This window comes from Gambusia affinis, linkage group LG09 (assembly GCF_019740435.1).
Source record: "Gambusia affinis linkage group LG09, SWU_Gaff_1.0, whole genome shotgun sequence".
NCBI lineage: Eukaryota > Metazoa > Chordata > Actinopteri > Cyprinodontiformes > Poeciliidae > Gambusia > Gambusia affinis.
The window spans coordinates 27532130-27557604 of NC_057876.1; the positions used below are offsets into that span (position 1 = coordinate 27532130).

Below are 25475 nucleotides of genomic sequence, written 5' to 3' on the forward strand. Positions count from 1 at the left end.
CGAAACTTGTCAATAATTTTGTTTTGCAAACAGATTACAATGAAAAAGATTGAAGAAATAATCAAACTATTGAAATAATAATCTTACTTTGAATTCTGCTGAAACCAACGCGAGTAGCTCAGGAGGAGTCTGGGATATCTTTGCTGCAAATAAACACTTAAGACTGAGAAGAGAGAAAAAATATAAACACAACCAGGTAAAGCCGGGGTTGGGCTAATTTGCATGGAAGTCCCTGCAGACAGCTCCTAACCTATGGAGATCTGCAGAGACGGATGTGCAGCAGGCACATCCTTTGGGAATTGGCTTCTTGTTGAGTGCAGCCCAGCAGCCTTGAAAAGTCTGCAGTCTGTGATTGCTTCACTTAGACAGCGGAATGACTTACAACTTCCACTGACCAGAGGTGACAGTGAAAATAAGCACACAGGCTCTTTTTGATGACAACCTCCCGAAATCCTTCATCACACACACACAAACTAATACTCTAAATCCTACACACTCTTGCTTTGCTCACATTAGTTCTAGCTCTTGGCTGTTTGAACACAGGGACCCTGAGTCCAGAATCTTATTACCTAAGAAAGCCTGAGCAGCTGGAAGTCTCATGAATTCATTAAATCTCTCTATATCTGGTGTTTGTTTAGACTGTGGCACAAGGTTCTGGTTATTTCAGCCGTGTTCAGACCATCCTCTCACTAACCTGTAATATGTTTGCATTGCAGGTATTTATTAAAAGGGATAGAGCTGCATTTCAGAAGCTACTTTAATGCAGCAGTCCACTAATATTCACAAACTATAGTTTTCAGTGTTGAAGGTCCACATATTTAGTTACTGAGCACATTGCTGACATCTTTCTACAACATTGACCAAAACTTTAAGAGCGTTTTCCAAACAAAGACGTTTATCCCACTTAAAATAAATTCTATTAGATGGAGTACATTTGAGCACAGGAATCATAATTTGATTAGATCAAAAAAACAGACCTCAAAATGGACTCTGGTTCTAAACAAACTGTAGAGAAGTTTGGTTGTTGTATGGATGTGCTCCAACCTCAATCTGACTGGTACCAACAGCTGAAAACTCAGGTCAACCACCTTCTCATGAGCCCCAATTAATTTTCAAGATGTATTCTTAAAACCCATTCAGCAATAACTTCCAGTAACTATACCTAAAATGTTATCCAGCAACACAATATATGAATAAATTCTCCATGTTTTCTTCCAGTCTAGAATGCAATGTCTGCTGCTTGTATTTACATTTTCCCTCCATGAAGAGATCTGACCAACAAGAAAACAACATTCCCATGATTTGAAGCACATTCAATGTTCTGTGTATAAAAATCAACCAAACCAATAAATAAAAATGTACTAGTCAAACTCAATTATTAATGACCAAAGGAAATCAATTTTAGTTTTAAAAAATTAACATAAAAATTGTTAGGAGGAAGCTGTATTTAAAAAAAAATAAAAATAAAATCCTTTATATGCTTCAAGTTTGGACTGATGTACATTAGAATGAGGTTCTGGTATACAATTTGTTCAGAAATGATTTCAAATCCTGGATCACATTTTAATAGGCTTCACATCATTTATATCTTCTGAAAGAATAATTTGTGTTGAACACTGGTGGCTCAGAGTGAATAGAAAATGCACTTGTAAAATAGCAGTGAAGATTATTACATTAATTAAATCAATGTAACCAGTGGTGTGATTAAGTGAGACACAAAGGCAATTATATATATTTTTTTCTTTTTCCTCCCCTCCAGGGGGTCTTTTGTGGGCTCCCTTATATGAAAGCAGGCTGACAGGAAAGGGGGAAAGACATGCAGTAAATGTCGCCGGGTCCAGGAATCAAACCTGCGACGGCCGCCTCGAGGACTCAAGACCTCCAAACCTGGGTGGTGCTATCCCCTATGCCACCACAGCAGCGCCCAGTTATATGAATTTGAAGAACTAAGCCATACAACTGACAAAAAAATTGCACAAGAGTTACAGGCCTACTGTGCTGCAGGATGTTTTAAGACTCCACTTGGGAAAGGATGGAACCCACTTCTTTTTCTCCAAGCCTGCAAAGCTGGAAAGACTTGCATCAAAGTCAGATGAGTAATCCACATCGGGAACAATCCACCATATTAAATTAAAAATAAAAACCTGACATGTCAGACAGGACCAGAAAAATTAAAATTTTTAATCAACTGTTCTAGCTACAATCCATAAATTAGGCTTCTGTAAACATCATATTTGACATCAATTTATCAAATTGCTCAAATTTACAATAAACCTTTTTACCACAATGCAGAGTTGTACTGTATTATCAATTCACTTAAAATCCTCTCAAAAAAATTACATTAAAAAAAATGTATTTTACCCAAAACTCAGTAAAAAATTACAATTAAACAACAATGTGCTAAACAGAATAAAAACTCAAATGAAAGGTATAGAATATGCTAACTGATCCCAACACTATGGTGGCTCTCAGAACACTTAGGGCACTAGATGACATAACAAGGCATGTTTTTTACGCTTTAACCACAGTAATATAAAATTTCACCATGAATAAAGTGCCTTAACTGCAGTTATCCTGGATAACTGCAATTGTTTGTGAGAAGTCTTTGAGTAAATGATTGACTGGGAATATTCTGACAAGGTATAACACTATATCCTGTTTGCATGTTTCTCCCCCTCTTCCAGCTAAAATCACCCCTGACATGTCCTGAATCCCGATCCCTGAAGGTATGCCACATCTGGCACCAATATATTAGCAGCAGATCCTTTAAACCCTGTAAGCTTTGAGGTGAGGTGTCCATGAATCGGATATGCTCTGCAAACAAATCCAACAGATGCTTGACTGAATAGATATCTGACAAAATATGGAGGCAAATAAACACCTAAACTCCTAATTTTCCACCTAATGAGTCTTTATATTCTCTGTTGGAGGACATAAAAACTGTTGGATTTGTGGTCATCCCTGAAAATGCTAACTGGTTTCCTCATTCTTTCAGTACTCTGGACATCTTCACACCTCCATAACCTCAGAACATTATACAAACCCATTCTGAGTAACACTTCTGCTCACCGATTTCTGCTACAGAAGAAAATGGCTCATTATTCAAAACCATATTTTGTTCAGAGGAACAGAAATAGGGATAGAATTCCTTGGCACTCCCAGTCTCGCTCTGTCTGCAAAACTTCCTGCATGAATTTAAAAGATTGGAGGAAATGATTCAGTCCAGGTTTAGTCTTTGCATGAGGCTTAGCAAGGTCTCTTTTCCATGCAATTTCACTCATGTGCTACTTATTATGTGACCAGCCTACAGCTATTTAGGCCAGATGTTGCAAAAGAAATGTTTGGCAAATCATGTCAAAAATTGGCAAACCATGTTAAACAAATGTCCAAAATTCCTGACAGCAGCATCATTCTCCCTTTCTTGCAATTTGATGTTTTAAACAACTGACTGTGTGTGCAATCTTTTGTAAACACAGATCACTCAATAAAACAACCTGCATTTGACAGACATCTGCATCAAGGGAGAGTACAGGTTTGAGGTCAGCAATGCTGCCTGCCTGTCAACATCTTGATTACATAAGTGTCAAATGGCTGAAAGAGGAACAGTAAAAAAGTTGTTAGGATTCACAAATAAACAATTTACAAGCGGCTTCTTGTCCCTTTCGGCATATAGGTAAAACTAAACACTGCAATAATCCTGTTTTTGTTAAGATAGACTCATTTGCAAACAACTTCATGAGTAAAATTTTCACACAAACAGTTGAAATCCCGTTTTCTGCGGACATAGTTTCTTTGTAGCATGAAGGTCCCGGGTTTGAAACTTGGCCTGGGGTCTTTCCGCATACTCCAGCTTTAAAAATATAAAATATGCATGTAAGGTTAATTGGTCCCTGTAAATTGGCTTTAGGAGTGCTTGTGTGTTTGCCCTGCAATGGACTGATGACCTCAACCTCTCAAATTACTTCTGGGAGTTAGTCATGAGAGCCCCATCAGCCCAGCCACACACCCTCAGTCACCTCCAAACTATAAGAAAACCTGCTAATGTAGGTTATAAATGTATTGGAAATTCAAACTAAGATTGAAATTAAATTTGAGAGTACCTGCAGAAATAATACCTTAATCTCCATTCATTAGCAATTAGATTTTAACCCGAGTGCAAGAACCCTGAAGTAACAAAAGACACATATTTTACGGACAGAAATAATACATTTCAGTAACTAAGATAAAATAGAATTCAGGGCTATAAACTGAACAAAGTGCTGGCCACTCAATCTTTTGGGGGGGGAAAAATAGGTCAGAACACTTAAAGCCATTATTGTGAAGTATTTACAAGGGTATAAAACAATTTAGCTTCAGATTGTGGTAAACAGTTATAAAACATCCCAGATTGTCAAGTAGCAAGGCTGCTACAAACAATTTTGGACAACTAAGGGCCAAATTACCGTACTTTGAATTCATTGTGAGGTGCATTCAGCCATTAAAAAAAAAAAAAAAGGTAACTAGCATCACCAAATGTCCATCCCATGACAGAAGCTACTGATAAAGTAGCAATGTCGAAGCTACATGTTACATAGCAATGATGAAGCATAGCATTTTACCTGACCACAACTCATATAGAGAGCAAGAAACCACATTCAGTCAGCTTTAAACATGTATAAAAACTGATTTTAGAGACCAGACCACAGTCTTGCATTTTTCTGTCCAGTTCTGATGCTTATGAGGCCATTGTCAGCATTTTTGGCAGTGGAACTTGACCTTTCTGCAGCTGGGCAGCCCCACAAGGAACAAACTGCATTGTTGTGCATTCTTTCACCCTTTCTGCAGGATTAGCATACACCGTTTCAGCAATTCTATAGTAGTTTAAAAGTCCTGACCACAATAAATAAGGAACGTCTACAATAGCTGCAGTTATTCAGGCAATAACACAACATTCAACTAAACAGTACATTTATCATCCAGGTTTGGACATGGTTTTCCTGTATCCACAAATTGCTCAATACCTCATTCATTGTTCACTGGAACCAGATGAACTTGGATTCAGATGCATGGATTAGAATTTTGTGGGTCTTTTCTGATCTCTGGATGTAATCAGCTTTACAAACCTAATTTTTAATTCTTTTAAAAGTCGATAATATGAATAGAACCACACTGAAATGCATTTGTCATCTGCTGCAGTGTGTGGCCATCTTTTTTTTTATATTTGTCATGTAATTTCAATTTGAACTAGTGATTCTGAAAAAGGCTACCCTCATTTTTAGCCCTATATACCTAAAGGGTTAATAGTGCCATAATAATGCAAAGTCACATTAAAAGACAAACTGTTGTCTCGTAGACAAACATCTCCATGAGGAACACTGTACTGGAGTACAGAATAGTCCACACTGGAACTGGAAGACATTTTAAATATCCAAAAAACAACAACGAATAAAAGGGAAATTAAAAAAAACCCACACACAAACAAAACCAGGACTAAATGGATTATGAAGTCTCTAAACAAAATTGCCCTTCAAATAAAGATAGCACAATGAAAATCATCAAGCTCAGTTTAATTTATAATCGCAAAAGGCTTAATCACCTTCACCCTGTAACGGCACCCACACCAAAGAGTGTTTTATTACCAAAAAGTCATTAGGAAGTTGAATAACATTTAGTTTGCTATTATAGGTATGAGGTTAAAGAGTGATGAAACAAGTCCAATCTAATAGCACAAAAAGCTCTTTACTGTATATTTATTTTGACAAGTTACTGTGAAACACTGAATGTTATTTTTTCCACTTCTATCCCGTATTTACACACAGACAGCAAAGTAGACTTATGACAGCAAATGTACAAGGTGAAAGACTTCAGGTTCTGGACGTTGGGACCTGAACCAGTTCCAAGTTCTCCACTAATGGCCCCTCTTATCTCCAGCTCCCTTATAATTAAATTTCATGCTCTGCCATTTTGTATCCATCCTACAAAGTTGAGCATTTCCTCACATTAACAAGCCTGCATATACAAATTGGAGCTATAATTGGTTTATTACCTTACACTTGTTCAGGCGCAGGAAGGCTAAAAGGTCCTTGCAGTGCATTGTAGTTCGAGTCCTTTGTGGAAGCAGGCAGGTGGTGAGCAACAGCTGGCCACCCATTCTGGTCAAAAAAAGTCTCTGCCACCCTGCCAGTCTGTCTGGATGTTGAGCTGGATGTGTATTAAGTGCTGTAAGTTTCTCTGCCATTTTTTATGTGCGTTTTTTGACTGATCTAAAATAATGAACAATTAGACAATCCCTCAAAAGTCACTTACACTGTAAAATAAGCTGCGCGTTAAGTCACAAGTAGTGTTACTCTGCCTCAGTTGCGTCCAGCCTTGCAGACCTCATTAAAATTACTTTCTGTTGACATGGTTCGTTAATATTCCAGAGACCACAGCAGCAGCACAGCAGCAGCACAGCGCCGACAGAAAGTGTGTAGCTCTGTGTAAATTGATCAGTTACTCATTACACAGATTTGAGCCTCAGCTGTAGGTAATGCTTGAAAGAAGAGCCCTTTAGTCAGCTGCAGATCTATTTTTTTTTCCTGCAGATCTATTTTTTAGGGGAGCATCACTTCAGGATGCTCCCCCAAAGGACATCCTTCTAGGCAATTTAGATGTGCATCTAATTCCCATCTTATTACTCCCCCACACAGCATCTAAAAATCACTGACATCAAGCCCACCTGCCAGCTGTCTATGACAACCTCACCAACCTGATCAACTGTGTATACAGCGACGACTAAGGGAGAACCCCCACCCCTCTTCACCTCTCCATCAGAATCCCTGGTTGACGCTCTGACATGACCATCTGTTGTGTCAGAGCACAGGGGAGCTGGAAGCAGTAATTCTGGAGAGAGGATTGGAAGCACTCAAACCTGTTAAATGTCATCCAAATTCAAGGCAATTTATTGATTCAGCCATTCATCACAAGTTTGCCTCAAAAAGCTTTCAACCCGAGTACACCTAATCAAGAGGCACTGGACTAAGCATATGTTGTTCTGAAAAACAGAGTGCACACAATCCAAAAAGTAGAGGTGAAGAAATGCAAGTTCAAAGAAAGTGCTGTGCATTATAGTGGCTTCAATTCTCCTCGATCACCAACTCATCTCTTCATTCCCTTTGAGTAAACAATCCCTTTCTGGGAGATCTTTCAAACTGTTTGAGCAATTAACTTGAGTGTCTTCTCAGTGCTCACTTCATCACTGAAAGTGAACTGATATTAAATGAAGCCATTAAATAACAAGAGTCATTTTTGAACACTGTGACTGTCATGCAACCATTTTACAGTCTCAGGCCCTCCCACAGAGAACCAATATATGTGTCCACATGATAGGTTGCAGCACCACAGAAAATGATGTAGCTGGTATGCCACACCGATTGGTGTGGCATACCAGCTACATTTGTTTTGTTAATCTCTGTGGTTAATTGCTTGCTTCTAGTGACTGCCTCAAAAGGTTGCCTAACAAAATATTAAGTTACAGCTACCATAATTTTTGACCAGCTCTTCTTAATTTAAAAAAAAAAAAAAGTTTGTTAATCCACAATTCAAAAGCAATTTCTGATTTTTATTGCTTAAATTTTTAGTAAATTAATATTTATAGCTTCTCTGTGACCATTGTGGACTTTTCTGTCCTTAACAGATGGCTACCAATCAATCAATCAATCACATTTTATTTGTATTGCACATTTCAGCAGCAAGGCATTTCAAAGCGCTTTACATCATAAAAAAATCCCAAAACTCAAACGCTACCAGCAATGTTGTCCTTGGGTGTATGATAATATGAACTCAGTTAACATGCATTAAACCAAACATATTCAATATTTCGTAATAGAAATGCTGGTTGCACAAAGGGTTTTTGACAGACTTTTATGATATAATAATCTACAGAATAGCAGCTATTTCTGTGCTGCTCAACAGTCTAATGGCAGTTGGGAAGAAACTTTCACAATAACCTCTTCGACCTGCACCTCAGGCTACAGTATCGTCTACTTGAGAGCAGCAGTGAGAACAGGCAGTGGATGGGGTGTGAAGTGCTCTTCATGATGCTTTTTGCCCTGGATAAGCAGCGTTGTTTGACCAGCCCCTCAACAGATGGCAGCATAACCCCAATAGTCCTCTCCGCTGACCTCCCCACTCTTCTCAGGGCCTCAGGACTGCTGCTCTTATGCCAGAGAGAGATGTGGCTTTTCAGCACGCTCAATGGAGCCTGTGTAGAAGTTGGAGAAAGCTGCGACCTTTGCGTCCTCAAAAAGTGAAATTCCAGGAATTCTTCTTGCTTGGGCTGCACCCTCTCTACTGTGGTGTAGAATGGAGGGACCGTGGGCTGTTTCTTCCTAAAATTGATCACCAGTTCCTTGGTTTAGTCTACATTCAGGAGAAAGTTGTTTTTATTACATTACTTCATGAAAAGCTCCACCTCTTCTCTGTAGTTGTCATCTACTGAGATCCACCAATCAAATGTTTCATTTGTATTTTTTTATTTTAGCGTATGAATCAATTTCCTGCACAATCAAGAGGCTGATAGCATCGTTTTGCCGAAAGACTGTCCCTGGGTTTGAAGCCTTTCTACATAAAATTTGTTTTGTCTTCCCCGTCCATGCATGGGTTTTGTCTGGGTACTCTGGCTTCTGCCTACAGTCCAAAGACATGATTAGTAGGTCAACTGGTCTGTTAAGCTTTACTGGAAGACATCAACTGGCATAAGTAAAGGAAAAAGGAAAACAAAGGAAAAAGTAAAGTTTCCTTCCAAATAAATGCAGATAGAAGCTTGTAACAAGCAGTAGCTGGACCGAGACATCATGCATCAATCTATAGTCAAAATCAAATCTGAAACCGATTCACAAAAGCTTAACTAAAAAACAACTTAAATATAATCCTTATGATTATATATTTCCTTTAAAAGAGGCATCTTTAAACTTAGACATTGAGATAAATATTGAGATTTTTGCAAGCTTGTGCTCTGTCAATTTTTGAACGACATTATTTACACATTTTAAAAATGTTAATATCAGGAATTCAGTGTTTAGTTTGAAATTGAGTTATTAATAATAATTAATGATTCAATTAAATGATAATTAATTAATTGAATCTTGAGTAAAACTGTAAAATGAAGACAGAAAGACTCAAATTGCTTTTTGAATATCCAGTTTAGCTCAGAGTAAGCCTGAGCAGTGATAACCTCTGAAATTACCAAGAAATGAAAAGTAAAAGGAGTTCCAATACTCTGCAGATCCAGAGAAGGTCAGTTCATTTCACTTTGATTGTTTGCAGCTTTCTTTGGCTCCTTCAGTAAGAAATCAATTTCATTCTCTTACTGTGGCCTATGTTTTGTGGATTTCAGTGTCAGTGGTGTCTGAAATGATGGCAAACATATTTCTTTCAGTCTGTTGCATATTTTTAACATCTCTTCCAGTCAGATGAGAGCAAAGTATTTTATTTTCAGTCTGAAAACAAATTTATCATTATTACTTCACCTTGTTGAGGCACAGTGAAGGTCAGACAAGCACTTTTTGGTAAGTTTTGGATTGCACATTTATAAAATCAGCATAGTTATCAGAAACATGGACTGTGAGATTATGATATATACTTTGATCTAAAACCATGACACGGCATTATGAATCTGGAAGAGGAAAAAGCAACCAGAACCAGAGTTTTCCAAAGACGCATTTCCTTTCAATGCTTTTGAGATGATAACTTTCACGTCATCTTTTCCTCCAATTTAGTCTCAGAAGATGAAAGTAGTGCAGGTTAATAGGGAAAGTAATAAATGGATCCATCTAGTTCTCCAGTTTCAGTCAAAATGGCTTTTTAAGTAATATTTAATCCAACTTCAAGAAGTTCATGCAGAGACTACATATTTGGTTCAAATGAAACAATTTCAGAACAGTAAAAACTTTTGCAAATCATGAACTGCATTTTAAAAAGACACTATGTTTTTCTGGCTCAGGTTCAAGAAGTCCATATGTTGAGACTTTAATGTTTGTCCAAGTCTGAAGTCATCCTAAAGCCAATAAAAGCTTGAAAAAAAACAAAACATTATGTTCCCAAAATAGAACAAATCAGTATGTTAAAAATGCTGAATTATCCAGTTTGTTAATGACACATAATGTACAGCAATACTTTTTTGCCATGTTGGTAAAGATACAAAGCAATTTTAAACATTGCAGCATTAGTGTCAAACAAAACTAAAAGGTCAAGAAGTGTTTCCAAGAACAACCAAAGTAATTTTTATGTATAGAACCTTTCATAGAAAAATATCAAGAACTTTAGGAAGACAGCATAGAAATCAAAACCTGATTAAAATAATAAAAAAAAAAACTAATGCAGTAAAAAAGTACTTTTGAATGAAAAGCTATTTCAGCTGCTGGTTGGATGAGTCAAGACAATGCAAAGAAAATCCATCTGCATAAATGCATAGTTATCTTGATGGATAAATATGAATCCTGATCATGTGCAAGATCAGTATACCACTGAATTTAAGACCCTGAAAGACGCCTTCCTCAAACCCCATCACACTGGTCAGCTGGACGTCCAGACCTTCAACTGCACTTGTCATTGATTTTAAAAGGTCACTTTACTAATGAGTAAAGGTCAGACTCTTTCTTCATTCATCACCATTTTCCTCAACATCCTCTCTTCCGAGCGAGTTTCCATTCCTCTGCGTAAAGCTCCGGCCTTTCTGTTTGGCATGGAGCAAAACATGAGACAAGAGAAGGGCACGTCAATGTTATCAGCATGCAACAGACGACAGCGTTGAGAGAGCCCATGACTTTTAAGCTGCTACCCATGTGGCTAATTACTCACTTCAAAATGGGTGGAACCCTACTTGTCGAAGACAAACCTCCAAGCTCTGGGTGGCCACCACCCACGTTGGAGTACTGCCTGCGCTGTTTTGGTTTTTTTCAGTGGGAAGGGTTTTGTGGTCATTACTAATTCTGAGGCATTGATTATTGATGGTTTATGGCAGAAACACATTCCAGAGCATGTCAGCATTTCACATCTGGGAAGAACACTAGTTTAAGTTTTGTGAGTTTTCCAATCTGTCATCATTGCCAGTAGGGTTATAAAGTAGTAATTTTTAGATTTGTTTCAGTATTTTTTACAATATCCACAACTGAAAAGATTAAACTTACTCTTACAATTAATTTCAGCTAAATCTAGGATAGATCAAAACTGGACGCTTAAAGAGGGTACATATTGAAGTGCAATTAATATTTGAGACAAATGTTTCAGGTCAAATATAAATTCATTTCCCCACCAGTATTATCCTAACATCTGAAAAGTAAGGGAAAATGCTGATAGGTTGCTTTATGATGCTCTGGGTATTTATCAAAGGCAACATTGATTTAAAGGAACTCAGCGTTTCAGCATCTTTACAGGTTTATGGAAGTTTCTTCCAGATTAGAGGAGCATAAAAGCTGAATCTGCTTCTCCATGTTTGGTTCAGACTAGAACCAGAAAATCTAAATGGTCTGGAAAGTTAACACAGTAGCAGGTCTATAATGTAAGTTGAATCTAAGCTATTCATTGATTAATAAAATAATTTTAAAATCTATTCTGAGCTACATGGAGCCAGAGGAAGTAATGAGTTTAGAACTGGGCTGATGTGCTCCATTTACCTAGTTTTAGTAGGAAAGTTCAAAAATGTCTTCTTGCCTCGAAGGGGAAACATTGTCCATCAGTGATGTTATTTTTTATTTTAGTTCTGTCTCCCACTACCTCCACCGGGTCGAAGGAGCATCCAGGGACAGAACTGGACCTTTGTTATCCAACAGCTACTTTTCTGTTGTCGATAAGCTGCTGCTACAACGTACAGAGAAGATGGTGATGATTTTGTACATTAAATTCACAAATCATAAACTTCCTTTTTTGCTATATCTTCTAGAGTAGAAATGTCATTTTCTATTTTAGCATTTAGATTTGTTTGGTTTCTTTAGGTCAGTTAATCATCACTCGGTCAACGTTAGTAACTTTTTCTTATGTTTACTTTAAGGTTAATCCTCTACAGATGAGTTCTGGGAAATACAGAAAGCTGTCATTGAGAAAACTCAGATTGAAACATAATTCACCCTTCAGGTTGATTTGGAGTAATGAGACTGATAGGTTCATGAACCTCAACATAGTTTGTCAATACTTAAGTTTCCTAAAGAACATTGTATTATACATGCTGTGTTTCTATAATCATAAGAGGTTGAGTGAAAAATAGGAATCATGTAAAACTGAAAATCTTTTTCCTGAAGGTAATTTTTTACTGCATCATAACACGCAGTAATAAAACTGAAAAGGGATTTCTGATCAATAGAAATTTCATTCTTTTGGTTTTTCTTCTGCATCAGCCTAAAATAAAGACAATGCCTCATAGTCAATTTATAAACCGTAACATATTACAAAAAATGGATAACAGGAATACCATTCAGCACATTTTTATTATCGTTTTCTCAGCAGAGCCATGGAGTAGTTTGTGTTTCCAGTTGAGTGTGAGCAGACATCTGAAAGAGCCAATAAAATAATGAAACTTATTTACTTTTCATACAGGTGGACGTGCTTGAAGGGGATTGATCACACCAAAATGAATAATCCCACTACTTGGTCTCCATGACTGCAGGTAAATGAACAGCTATATTCATAACTGAAGAGGTTCATTCTGCATCCCTTCGTTTTCTTGTGATTTCTGTATTAGTTTGAGGCAGCTGTTTTGTTCAATAAAGTGAATAACCTGGAGCCTCAATTCCATTTTAATGAGCCTTGATTTAGTTTATAGTCAAATTATGTGGCTGCAAAATAATTACTAGCGCAATAAAAAAAGCAATACAGTTATCCTTGATTGTGATTACCAATTACTTTTTTAATAAATGCTGTGCAAGAATTCAGTCCCACACCTGAATATGTGAGGCATAACATCATGCCAAAAAGGATTTATGAAGACCAATTTGCCATTTTTCACTGAATGTCATGGTAGTTTTGAGAAATCTATGAATGGTTGAATTGCACAAGAAATTATTAAACAATTACATTTAAAAAATAAGGTTCTGGAACCTTACATTCATTCTATATATTTTTAGCTAGCCACTAAAAAAAGGCTTGGTTGATGATGATCCAGGGACAATATTTGCAGAGAAGCCAAAATAAAATCGCTCAACACCTTGGGTATGAGCTTATATGGACATATTTATGTCAATGTCTATTGAGAACAAATTATTTTTTTTTACTTCTGAAAGCTGAACAGAAGCTCCAACAGTTACCATGGAAACATTGCGAAGGTTCGATTATATTTTCACTGTCTCATTAACCAACCTCTACTTTAAAATACAGTGACATTTATATTATTTGTTAAAATAATATAGAAAAGCAGTTCTACCGGCCAGGTGGTCGTTTTATTAAAGAGTCCAACGACTCTAAGAACTGGATTTAAAGAAAACATTAAATCCTAAAATAAATCCAGCTAAAATCAAATGTAAGGATTAAATGTCTTTGGAATTATGTATCCAAATAGATTTTTTTAACCTCTTTTTATAGTTTTAGACTCAGAAGGAGGATGACAAACCCTGTTTGGAGTGTTTGTTATTCTGAGGATTGGTGGCAGGATTACAAACTGGTTTATAATCTCCCCTGCTGTTAGCACTGGATTCAGATGCGTTACCCTTTTATAGAACGTGGAAACTGCAAGGGGCCACCACACCCTGTTCAGCTGTGGCTGCATCCAGGCACCCGTCTTCACTAGCTTCAGATATTCTCCTCGCTCTGTCCAGAGTATATTACTGTCTTCAAATGATTTCGTATCCATTAGATTCACAAGCTGCTGGCTGACATGAGAGGCTCGCTTCTGTGTTGAGTTACTGTTGTGCATCAGTTCTGTTTCCCATAAATAAATGGAGTGTGAACTCCTTTGCTGTACTGAAAAGCATATATAAAAACTGTGCAGCTTGTGTTTTTGCCATCTTGTCCTTAAGGTGAGTCAGTTTGGTTCTGCAGAAAAACAGTTTCTTGATTTATTAAGATTTTTTCAAACCCTTCAAACCACATATGGAATACCATGGGGTCTGTTGGATGTTCTTGTGTTTTTACCAGATATCTTGCTGAATTTATTTGGCCCACCTGGATTATTCACGATTGATTTTTAAGCACAAGATCGAAGAGTCCATTTTCAAACAGACTTCAAGTTGAGATTTCTGTTTTGGTCAGCGTTCATTAGCCAGTCCAGAAAGACGGACTGTTTTCTCTCAGGTCCCTCCCTTGCGAAAACTTCACGCAATTCTCCTATAATCTTCATTAAATTTCTAAAAATGTATTCGCATACCTGAAGGTGCAGCTAGAGTCAAGAAAACCTTACGAAGGTTTACTTGATGAACCTTCATAAGGTTTATCAAATGTATTGATGTGAAGGTTTGTAAAAAGCCTCAAACAGATGTCTTCACACCCAGTTGACTCATTGTAACAAAGTTTGAAGACGCAATAAAATATATTTTGTTTTCATCTTTCAAAAGCATGCATGAAATACCTGTATATATTTAAAACCAATCTGTTGCCTCTTCAATAAATCAAAGCTGCACCTTTAAATATCAGCTTTGTAATTCACATAGGCTTTATGACCAGCAGGCCAAGAGTTTGTATGATCTATTCTTTTTTGGAAAGAGCTTGAATGAGGAAGGCTTTAATCAGGCAACTGAAAAATTACCCAGCGATATTAGACACAGATTTTAATTAGATGCAATATATTAAGAGTTTGGATTGATCATTCATATTCTGTTGGAAAATTATGAGTATTTGTTACTTTAATTTGTCTCTAAAAAGTGTTTTTAATCAAAAAACTGCAGAGATAAAAGCAAGGAAAACTTTGCAGACATTCAAGCTTAGTAGAATGTTCATGTTTATTTTTAAGCCGGTATGAGGTGAACATGATGGATCAAATGAACTTTAAAATAAGAGATTACTCGGAGTGGAGGGATTAGACTTATGCAGAAGTTTATTTTCAGGTGAAAACTTGACATTTTTTCCATCTTGACTACATGGTGATTGAATCTGTTTACAGTCTGGAGGAAGACTTGGTTCAAAAATAACTGATGACATTTCTGTTTCTGACATCTTTATCAACGCAGACTACACGACATCTTAAAATGTTCTATTGTATTTCATTTAATTTACAGGAGAGAAAATACAGGAGAATTAAAATAAAGCAGGTTTTGATTCCATTCCCTTCTCCATGATTGTACTGAGCAAAATATGTTGAGGTGATGCCACTTATTTTCAAATCTCACTGTGACACAAGAGTTGGGTCAAGACTACTGAAAGGTGAAGGAGAGCAAAACTAAGATTCAAGACTTTTTTTATTATTTTATGCATAATCAAAACTGAAAGTTGTACTTTCAGTAAGAATGCAGCTTTAAAAATTAACATGCATAAAGCTTTTTGCATTATTATTTAACTTGCTATACTTTTATTGAAGCAAACAAATACAAGACTGGAAACATATTTTTTTCTAAACTTCAAAGAAACATCAGCAAACTCAGGGTTATTTGTCTGATATATTAATTCTCCATTCCCTGAGTGATTTAGTGAGACATAATGCATTGATATTAAGCAGCAGATCAACAAGCAGTTACTGCCATATGCAATAATGTTTTCTTCACAGTGTTCAAAGAGCTGCAGGGCTCTTCTCTACTGCAAGACCCAATATAATGCAATTTCTAATTCCGCTTTTATTTTTAATTTTGGAAATTCTCCACCAGAGGACAGCTGAAAGAGTCTTACTGTAGTGGTACCTGTTATTGCTTTTGATGAACGCAGCATAATGTGTATAGGGCTGGACTCTTTGTCCTCTACTTTCGGATGTTGCTGATGGTTTTGCTTTTTTTACTGTACAGTTTCAAATGAAAATGTTCTACCTCAAGAAAAAGCATTTTGCAATATTAAATCAGAAAAAAAACAGACATGTCAAATATTTTGAAACCACTTAAATGTGTGGAAGTATCTGGCCATAGATGGAAAAGATAGCAACTATTTAGAAAAAAAAAAAAAGCCATGCTTACTCAGATATGTGATGAACAATATGAAAACAATCCAAAGAAGAAGACAGGGCTATTAATGTCAGGAATCTGATGGCTTCTCTCCAAAAACAGGAGAAGGAAAACTGATGCACTGTTCTGTTGATGCACTCCAGCATCCAACCAAAGAAAATAAAGGAAATGAGTAAGAAAACACAACTGCAGGGGACAAAATATGAAATAGTGTCATTAGGAAAAAGATTAGATGAAACCTTGCATAAAAACATAAAGGAAGGTTTCATGATGAATTTCTATTTTTAGTAAAGCAAATTTTTTTCACCTAAATCTATACCATAACAAAGGGTCTACATGATAATGTGGATTACAGGGACAACGCAAATCCACATTTTGGATCTAATGTAATAACTGGAAGCTTCATGTAGAAAGACTTGATTGGATCTAAATACTCAAAAACAACAAACAAACACAAAGTGTATTTAGGTATGGATCCCAACACATCTTGTACTTAAATCCTTATAATCCAGGAGCTGAGCAGACATGTAGCATTACCAGACTGCTTCCTTTACATGCCAACATTAACACATGCAAACAGAAGCAAATCAACCCCACACTCGTAAAAAGCATGACATCTTAAAGGGAGAAGAGGAATTTAAACCATGCGAGATGGAGAACGTTATAAACAGACTCCATGACTATGACTAGATTTTATCTGCAAAATCAGACTCCTCCATTGTATGCAGGAGACAGAAACAGGTATTATTAATGTGCCTGATATGTTCACTTCAAATTTCAAAAGCTTATTCCTAAATATATACTGCAAAAAAAGGAAAATAAATAAAATCCTGATCATTTTGAAGTTAAAATGTACAAAGTGGACAATGGACATTGAAGTTGACAAGCTGCATAATGAAGGCTTTTGAAGGGAGATGTTAAGAAAATCCATATGGTTTGTATTTTATTGTACTTCTTTATAAATATAAACTCACCTAAAAGATGATCACTTATAATCTGCACTTTCAGCGGCCTTACAGTTCTACAAACCATTCTGCCAGCGAGTGGTTTTCAGTTTGATTATAACAGCAGACAGATCTAACAGCATATTCTGATCAAAGGGAATGGTTCAACGATTCGGCAGACTGAGGAAATATGCAGCCTCTCTGGGAAGCAAATGGAAAAGTCAAGAAACCAACAAAACTCCACTGGATGAAACCAAGAAGTCTGAGTTCAAGGAAAAGAAACGTTACTGCATGAAACATTTTTGGCTCAAATTGTGTTCTTTAGTTAATTGTGGTTTTTCATCAAGAACAGAGCAGCAGATTTGGCATATTAATAACCTGGAGAATGCATAGACACACTTGAAACTTCATAGATATTTTTCTCAAAGTTGTATTCTGTGTTTGTTTCTCTAAAAGCAGCTATTGAGTTTGAACATTTTAGAATGGACATCTACTTGCAGCCAACTTTTATTTTGAAATCATTTAGTAGTGGAAACTAAAAAGAAAATAAATATGATTTTTTAAAAAGCTGCACATCCCACAAAAAACAACCAAACATGCAGCAGCTTACCAACATTCCTCAGTAGAATTGTCTAAACTAATCCAAATGTAGCAGGAAAACACACACACTGGATAATTATAGATTTCCCCAGGAACCAAAAAACAAGCATCACATGAATGATATGGAAGATTACAGGAAGATGGTCAGCAGAATGTGGTTGTTTGGTTTCTTGGTAAAAAGCAGTGAGGAAACATCAGCAGCTTCCCATTTTAGATTCTATTATGATATGCAGAACGGTACAGCTAGCTCTCATATCGCCTTGAGGTTTTTTTTCCTAACTGTAATATAAACTGGATGGTAAAAAGCCAAACATGAACACCAGACATGTGCACCAGAGGACTCCCAGGAAAGCAATATCTCAATAAAAAAATTACTAATAACTGCACATGCATTGCTTTGTGTGGGAGACAATGCATGTTTCATCCAATATGCAGCACAATAATAACCTCAGATCTAAACTCGCAATGAAACCAAGCCCACAAAACAGGGGCTCTAATTTAAGAGAAGATTGCAAAAGCAGAAATACCCACAGCACTATATTCCTATGTGTTTTCTCAGAAATAAACACAGCTTTATGATACACCTGCAAAACACCAAAAAGCTATAAGCTCCAGCAACATAGATTCATACATAGTTAATAATATAAAACCGCAAAAAGCAGCAGCATCCAAACAGAAATTAACGTCAAAGAGACAAACATCATCTTTAATGATCAACAAGACGGCAGCAGCATGCACACAAATACAGAAAGCATTAAAGCGTTTAAGTAAAGTCTTACCGAGCTTCTGGAAGAGAAGATGAGGCGTCTCTGGAGTGAAGTCTTGATTAAAAGGTGCAGACAGAAGGGCAGAAAACTTCAGCTTGAAGCGGGCCTTTGACTCAATAAATAGACTCCTTCACTGACACAGCCAACTCTTAAAGAATGGTCCAGCTTGTTAAGTGATCAAAGCACTTTTGTTATTAAAGTTCCAGGTTAAGCAGATGATGTTTGAATCACAAACTGCAGAGTGCGAGTGTTTGGGGAGGTGAGCAGGTCAGACACTGAGGCTGCAGGTGCTGCTAATTAAAATCAGTAAAAACCTGTTTGCTGTAAATCCAGTTTTAACTGGATTTCTTTTTTTTTATTTAAATAAGGTGAAGATTTGTTTAAGGTTGCTAAATATGACTGGACAATATTATAGAAAAACTGTTGGAAGATTTTGGTAAAAACTTGGTAGATTTTAAAAAAATATTTTTTTCTGCTTCAGTACAAATGAAAATAAATAACATAATTACCATAATTACAAATTAATATTCATTCAAGTATAAGTAAAAAGTAAGCTGCAGTCCAAATTCTCCTGAAACTACATTTTCCACGAAATATTACTCAAATAAATATAACTGAGTAAATGTAACAAATTACTGGTACTACCCAACTCTGGTCCCTAGAAACTGCCTCCCGCTATAGAAACACTTTAAAGTTGCTCCTATGACTTTAAATGGTAAACAAACAAATGCAGTTTTATTTATGCAGAAAATATTTCTCATTCACAGTTCATTTTCTAAAAAGAGAAATGCAAACATTGTCTTCATGAGCTAAACAAATAGAGATCATAGAATCAACTTATTTTGACTTTTATATTTTACTTATCTGATCGATTAACAGAAGGTGATTGCATTGTTTATCTATTCAATAATAGACCATAGAAGTTTCAGAAACCTTTCTGTCTTTGCATTAAAAACATGATTTAAAGTCATTAAGAAGACTTGTTTAAGACTTGCAAAATTGTTTAAAATCTCTCTTGCTTTATTTGCTGCCTTTGATCATTTCTCATATTAAATGTGTTCAGTAAATTGACCTTTGTTGCAGGTGGATTTTTGTCTATGGATAAGCTGTCACATGGCTTGCTCCTCTGGCTGTTCAGGGTTTGCATGCTCTCACCATGCACGTTGAAATGTTGTCTGTGCTACCATGGTGACAGACCTGTGACCTGTCCAGGCCACGCTTCTCCTCTCTAGAAAATCAAAGGATGGATGACTGAACAGAAGTTAAAAACACTGGATCAAATATGATATTTAATCCATGCTGCAGCCATGGCTCAGGAGAGAATGATTTCATCATTATGCAACCTGAACTGCAGCATGCTGCAGCAGAGGCTGGAGATGGTCTGCAGCTCTCAGCCCACCACAGAGGAGGTGGGACATGTTGCTCAAGATGTCTATTCCTCATCCTCCCGTTTGTTGATGCCTTCAGGCTGTCCAGCTTGTTGTTGATCCATGCTGCCACCCCCGCTGCGCTGCTGCCTCCCCAGCACAGCAGCGGGCTGAGCCTCACTAAAGCAGCGTTAGACAAAATCAGTCGAATTAAATGATTCTTTTAGCAAATTATGTCAAATATCCAAAGGTTTTCAAATCTTGTGACAGGTTGCAGAGCGGTCAGTAGGAAGCTGAGTGATTGGGAATAGAAAGGTGATTGGAACATGTATCGACATACTGAAGGATTTGTTAAGTTGCCAGCAGATAGAGTAAGATGCTCAGCAGAGCATGCAATCAGATTTACACATATGGATCTTCAAACATATTCCAACAGCTCAGTGCACCAAAGCAGCTGCACACCCATGACCTTTTGTTCATGCTTACTTTCAACTCCAGAACAATTAGTCACAACCCTTCTCTGCATTATAGAAACTTAATACCTGTATTATATTCAGAGTGCTCTGTCAGCACTTCTCTGTTAATGATGAAATATTGAACTTCCATACAAGAACCTTCTGAAGTATGAAATTTTTGCATAATGACAATTAGATGTGGGGGCAGTCCACCTTATCGTTTAATTATTACGTGTTGAGTATGGATTATGCAAAGCCTTAAAAATGAGATTAAATCTTTGTGAGAATAAAACTCAACCTTGGCTCAGTTCTGCTTCAGCCAATGATTAAAGATAATCTGCAGAGAACCGAACTGGAGAAGTTTCAAACCATGGCTTCAGAGAGTCAGATGTGTTTAGGAACCAGAATTATTTATGGTTAGTTTATTTTGCAGCATGTAAAGTGATTCATAATTTTACTCATTAGTTGGAACATCTGTTTGTCCCCAGCCCACAACTTTCCTCCTCAAAGGACCACTCACTTAATAAGCCTGTAATTAAACCTGGCTGCAGTCATTTTTGGTTTCTTTGGAAGGAAACAGAAACAGTAGCAGAACTAATGCTTTATGTTGTGCAGAATGAGGCTCAGAATGAGGCTCAGATTAATGCGGTCGGCCGTTTTAAGAAGCAGTGACAGTCCAGCTTCTGGTGTGTCCCCGAGTGAGGGCTGAACTTCTCCGCTCAGCACCGGCAGACATGAAAAAGCTGACTGATGTTCGGACCTGAGAGCTTACATTCTGTCCAGCCTGAACCGAGGGGCTGTGTGCATCAGGTCCTACATTTCAGATACAACCTTTCAGTGAATTCGACCATGAAAACACTAGTGTACTCCACTCCCATCAACACCTATCTTGTGTTTGAATTTCTCCAGCTTTGATGTGCCTCTGTGACCTTTGCTGTCTGTGAAGCAGGATAGAAAATCTTGCTTGTTTAAAGTGAATTTGACTTGACAACAACAACTAACCCTAAAATCACACAGAACCACATCAGATGCAGTTTCTGCAAAAAACGTCCATACTTCATCATTTTTTTTCATGTACTGTGTCTTTACAGCAACAAACATGACTGGATTTTGTTGAAATTTTATGTGATAGTCCTACTCAAAGTTACTGTGAAGATAAAGGGAAAAAGCTACATGGCTTTCAAAACATGTTGCAAGTCAAAATCTGATAAGAATTAATACATACAGAATGAATACACAGAAATCTAGAGAAAATGGGTGTGGGAAAATATCACATTTAAAAAAAGACTAAAGAGTAAGATAAAACTAAAAACTGACTCATCCATCCTCCCATTTTTTGACTAACAGTGCTGGGCACATTTCCACCAATACGCTGATAGTGGAGCTGATTTTTCAATTAGTGCCTCACCTGACTTTGAAACGCTTCGCACACTTAGCTTCTCCTTGATTCTAGGACTAAATTCTAAAGCACAAACCTACTTGGGTGTTTTGTAAACTTTCACTTGAATAAAGTTTGACATCTGAATGCTTTTTTTCCCCCCAGATAACTAAAAGAAAAAAATGTACAGGGACAAAATAAAAACGACACGAGAAAACAAACAGTAACATTAATGGTAAAATCTTAAGTTTTTAGGAGTATGAAGAATTTAGCAACATAATATTGTCAGGTCATTAATAATTATCACTTTTATCCTAGGTAAATATTTTGACAGAGGAATTTGACAACATAGGAAACTAATAATTATCCTCATTTATTCTATCAGTGAGTGCTCAAAGTTAATTACTTAGAGAGATTTAGTTTGAAAACACAAAACCCCAAAAAGCAGCAGATAATTAATTGGCTGTGGATATTTTTTCTATCAGGTAGTGAATGAATCAAACACTTCGTCGATACACAGAAAGAGGTAAACACACCCAGGATTTGACAGGTTTTCCCCACTTACCATCCAATTATTCCTCAGCATGAGTGAAGCGGCCAGGGAGTGTGGCGACGAGCCGAGCTACCAGAGGTCGGACGTGATGGGAGACGATGAACTGTTTTTGGCCCTTCAAACCCTGTTAGGCCTAATGGCCAATTAGGGAGGTGAATGTCAGCTCATTGTTTCCAGGATTGTCACAGCAGCTGGAAAGTACATCGCCTTTGGAATCAGCAGGAACAGAGACTTCCTGGTGAAGCGTCCACTAATACCCCGAAGGCTGCAATTAATCAAACTCTGGCAGCTATTGACATCCATTGATTATAAATTACTCATTTTTTGCATCAAAAGAAAGTCATTTTGTGACAGGAGGGTAAGTATGTACTGCAGACTTAGTGCAGATGGTCACCTTTCTGATGCACAGTTGGGCAGTATGCAGTGACTTACGCAAATATTCTCCCCCTTCCTCTTTGTCACAATTTAAAAGTGGGCGCCTATAAAACGTTGCATATTGCTCCAATATATTTATTATTTCCTTTTTCTTTACCTTTTATCACCCAGGTAATGAAGTTATTCTTTCACTTGGTTGCACAGTTTATGCTGCCAGCATAAAAAGAAAAAGTACAAACATTGGAAACTAATATTTTATTTTTTCATTTTTAGACAGCAGGATTTTCTTTGTTGTGCAGTTAAGTCTTTGTCATTTCTTCCTCCAGTTTTTCCATGACCTTTAAACATTTTCCATTTTAGGTCAAGAAAATAGTCTGTAGAAAAACAGAGGGCGTCATTCTTCACACAGTTAGACAGTAGAACCAATCGTCTTTGACTCCTGCGTCATGTTGATTTGAGGATCTGTGAAGATGGGAGTTAAAGGCAGTGAGTTCAGCTGCTGCAGTTCAGCACACTCACTTTTGCATTAACTAGAATTTGACTTTTTTTTTTTTTACTTTTTTTTTCAAATGAGCACCTTGAAGCCTGGACTGAATGTGTTGTTGAAGGCTGGAGCTAAGACCTGACACCAATCATACACCTAGTTCTCCAGTTGTCCATTTGGGAAACCACTAGTTTCTTTTAACTGCTGTCAGGAACATTTCAGCATACTTTGAATTCTGGTCCAGTGTATGGAAAGATATGGTTATTTTTTTTCATAGGGAAATGTCACAATTTCAGACTATATTATATATGTATAAAATATAGACTATATTATATATATATACCTCAAAACTAAATATTTAGATCTGAACTAGCTAAATGTTTAGCCATTGGTAGATTACATATTAGTGATACATCACAATATTTAGCCGGTAATCTCCTCTAATTATCGGCACATGAACTTGCATATTAACTAAATCTTTAGTTAATATTAACTAATCTCAGAGCTAAATGTTTAGCCTCAAACAAAATACTTGGATTGGTACCTAAACATTTAGAAAGTCAGCTAAATATTTATTTTGAAACTAAATGTTTTTTTTGGTTAACTAAATATTTAGATGCCAATCTGAATATTTAGCTTGGTAACTAAAACTTGCAGATGAAAGCTAACTAGTTTAATTAGCAAGCTAAATATTCATTTTCAAGCTAAATTTTTAGCTTGATTTATAAGTATTTCAAGTTACATATTTGAAATACTTGGATTTCAAATATTTAGCTTTGGTGAAAAAATGTTTTCACCATGGCTGAAAAATGAAACCCTGTTTCATCTCCCTGAACTTGCCAGCAGCTGCTTTTATACATCTTCTGCCATGATTTTTCCTTCTGTTCAACTTTCCATAGACATGCTAGGATACAGCACTCTGTCAGCTTGTCATGAGTCTTTTCCATAACTATTCAACCGTTCCCAACTTGCTGTAATGAAAACTTTCCTATTTCTCATTTTCTGAGAAGCTGTAGAAGAAACATTTAATGTTGGCCAGAATCCTCAAAATAACATCAATAAAAACTTGAAATGATATTTTATGATATTTACATGAACCCATGTGTGATTTTAAATTATAAAGCAAGCACTTTCCTACTGCTTATTTGATATTTATCTTTCAGTTTGACATTACATTGAATCTGAAATGCTCCCTCAGATAATACCAAACAGGAAATAATTCAAGGTGTCGAGTTTTTCCCCCAATTTTTCTGAAGATTTTGACGTGGTTAAATCAGCTCCAAACTCTGATAACTTTTCTCCATTTGCCATCATCTGTAAAACAGGTGCCTGCTGTAAATGTCACGCCGGATTATCTTTCAGGTTATTAATAAATTACGAATCTTTGCTTACGCTGCGGCAACATTGAAAGAGAAGATTAATGGAAGTTTAATGATCCCCACGGAGAAATTGGATATTGCGGCATTAACAGTTTCACTTTTGACATTTTCAGCAACAGTCCCCGGCCGGCGCTGTATTATTCATACAAAACACATTTAAAATTCCAATAAATCAGCAGACTGCCTGTGGGGTCGTAAATCAAGGCGTGTCACCTGTTAATGGGCCTATTACACTATTTTTCTGTTGTTAAAAAATGCCCCCTCAGTAGGTTGAAACCTTTTAATAAAACTCAGCCCATTTAGGACATTGAGATGAAGGGCCAGCCCCCTCGCTCTGCATGCCAACGAGCTTATTGTGAGTCAGGTTTGTAAGTGAATCCATGGGTGGTTGTTCCCTTAAACGACCCATTTGAATTCAGGGCATCTCAAAGCGTGGCCCTCAGCTGTATTTACGGCTTGGATAAAAATCAAACGGGATCCTCTGGGGTTGATGAAAGGTGAGGAACGCAGCTTGTGAGAACACATAAGGAAATGAGTCATTTATTGACTTTCATGCTTCCTACACATAGTTCATTACACAGAATGTAATGTCATGTGTTCACAGCAAAAAGTCTTTAACCAAGGTGTGAGGCTTTATGCTGATGTGTGTTTGCAGGACAGGGGATGAAAATGGTGAAGAGCCTCTGATAAGAACTGGGTTTCTTATCAGTTCTTATAAGAAACCTTTAAACCGTTCAGTTTATCGTTTATGTTTTCAGGAGTTCAGTTCACATCATTCATCGTCGGCATAGATGTGATATTTTAGATCTTTAATAAAATCTACTGTGAATTCTGTCTCAATTATAGAGTCAAAATTACTGACTTACAGCCTCATGAAAATTTACTTAGGATGTTTTCACAGCTGATAGTCCGGTAGACTCGGTTTGATTGAGGACAGAAATTGCACTGAAATTGAACATTACATTTCCAGCTGCTGTGATTCCTTTTCATTCTGCTCTGTGTCAAACCAAGTAAATCCTAGAAGAAGAAATATTTAAAAAGACTAACTTTTAAAATCCTACAACTAATTTGACGTTTCTACCTGCATGTTCACTTTTGACCACAGCTGTAAGACAGGTCTCTAGTGATAAAATAGGGATTTTAAA

General features: G+C 36.8%; 1 long non-coding RNA gene across 1 annotated transcript in view; it reads right to left on the bottom strand.

Annotated features, from left to right (window-relative positions):
- Window positions 1-18596, bottom strand: part of LOC122836869 — a 78365-nt gene extending 59769 nt beyond the window's left edge. The window contains exon 1 of the long non-coding RNA XR_006371646.1: window positions 18352-18596. This is a non-coding gene — a long non-coding RNA (uncharacterized LOC122836869). The remainder of the gene's footprint in view (window positions 1-18351) is intronic.
- Window positions 18597-25475: the final 6879 nt, after the last annotated feature.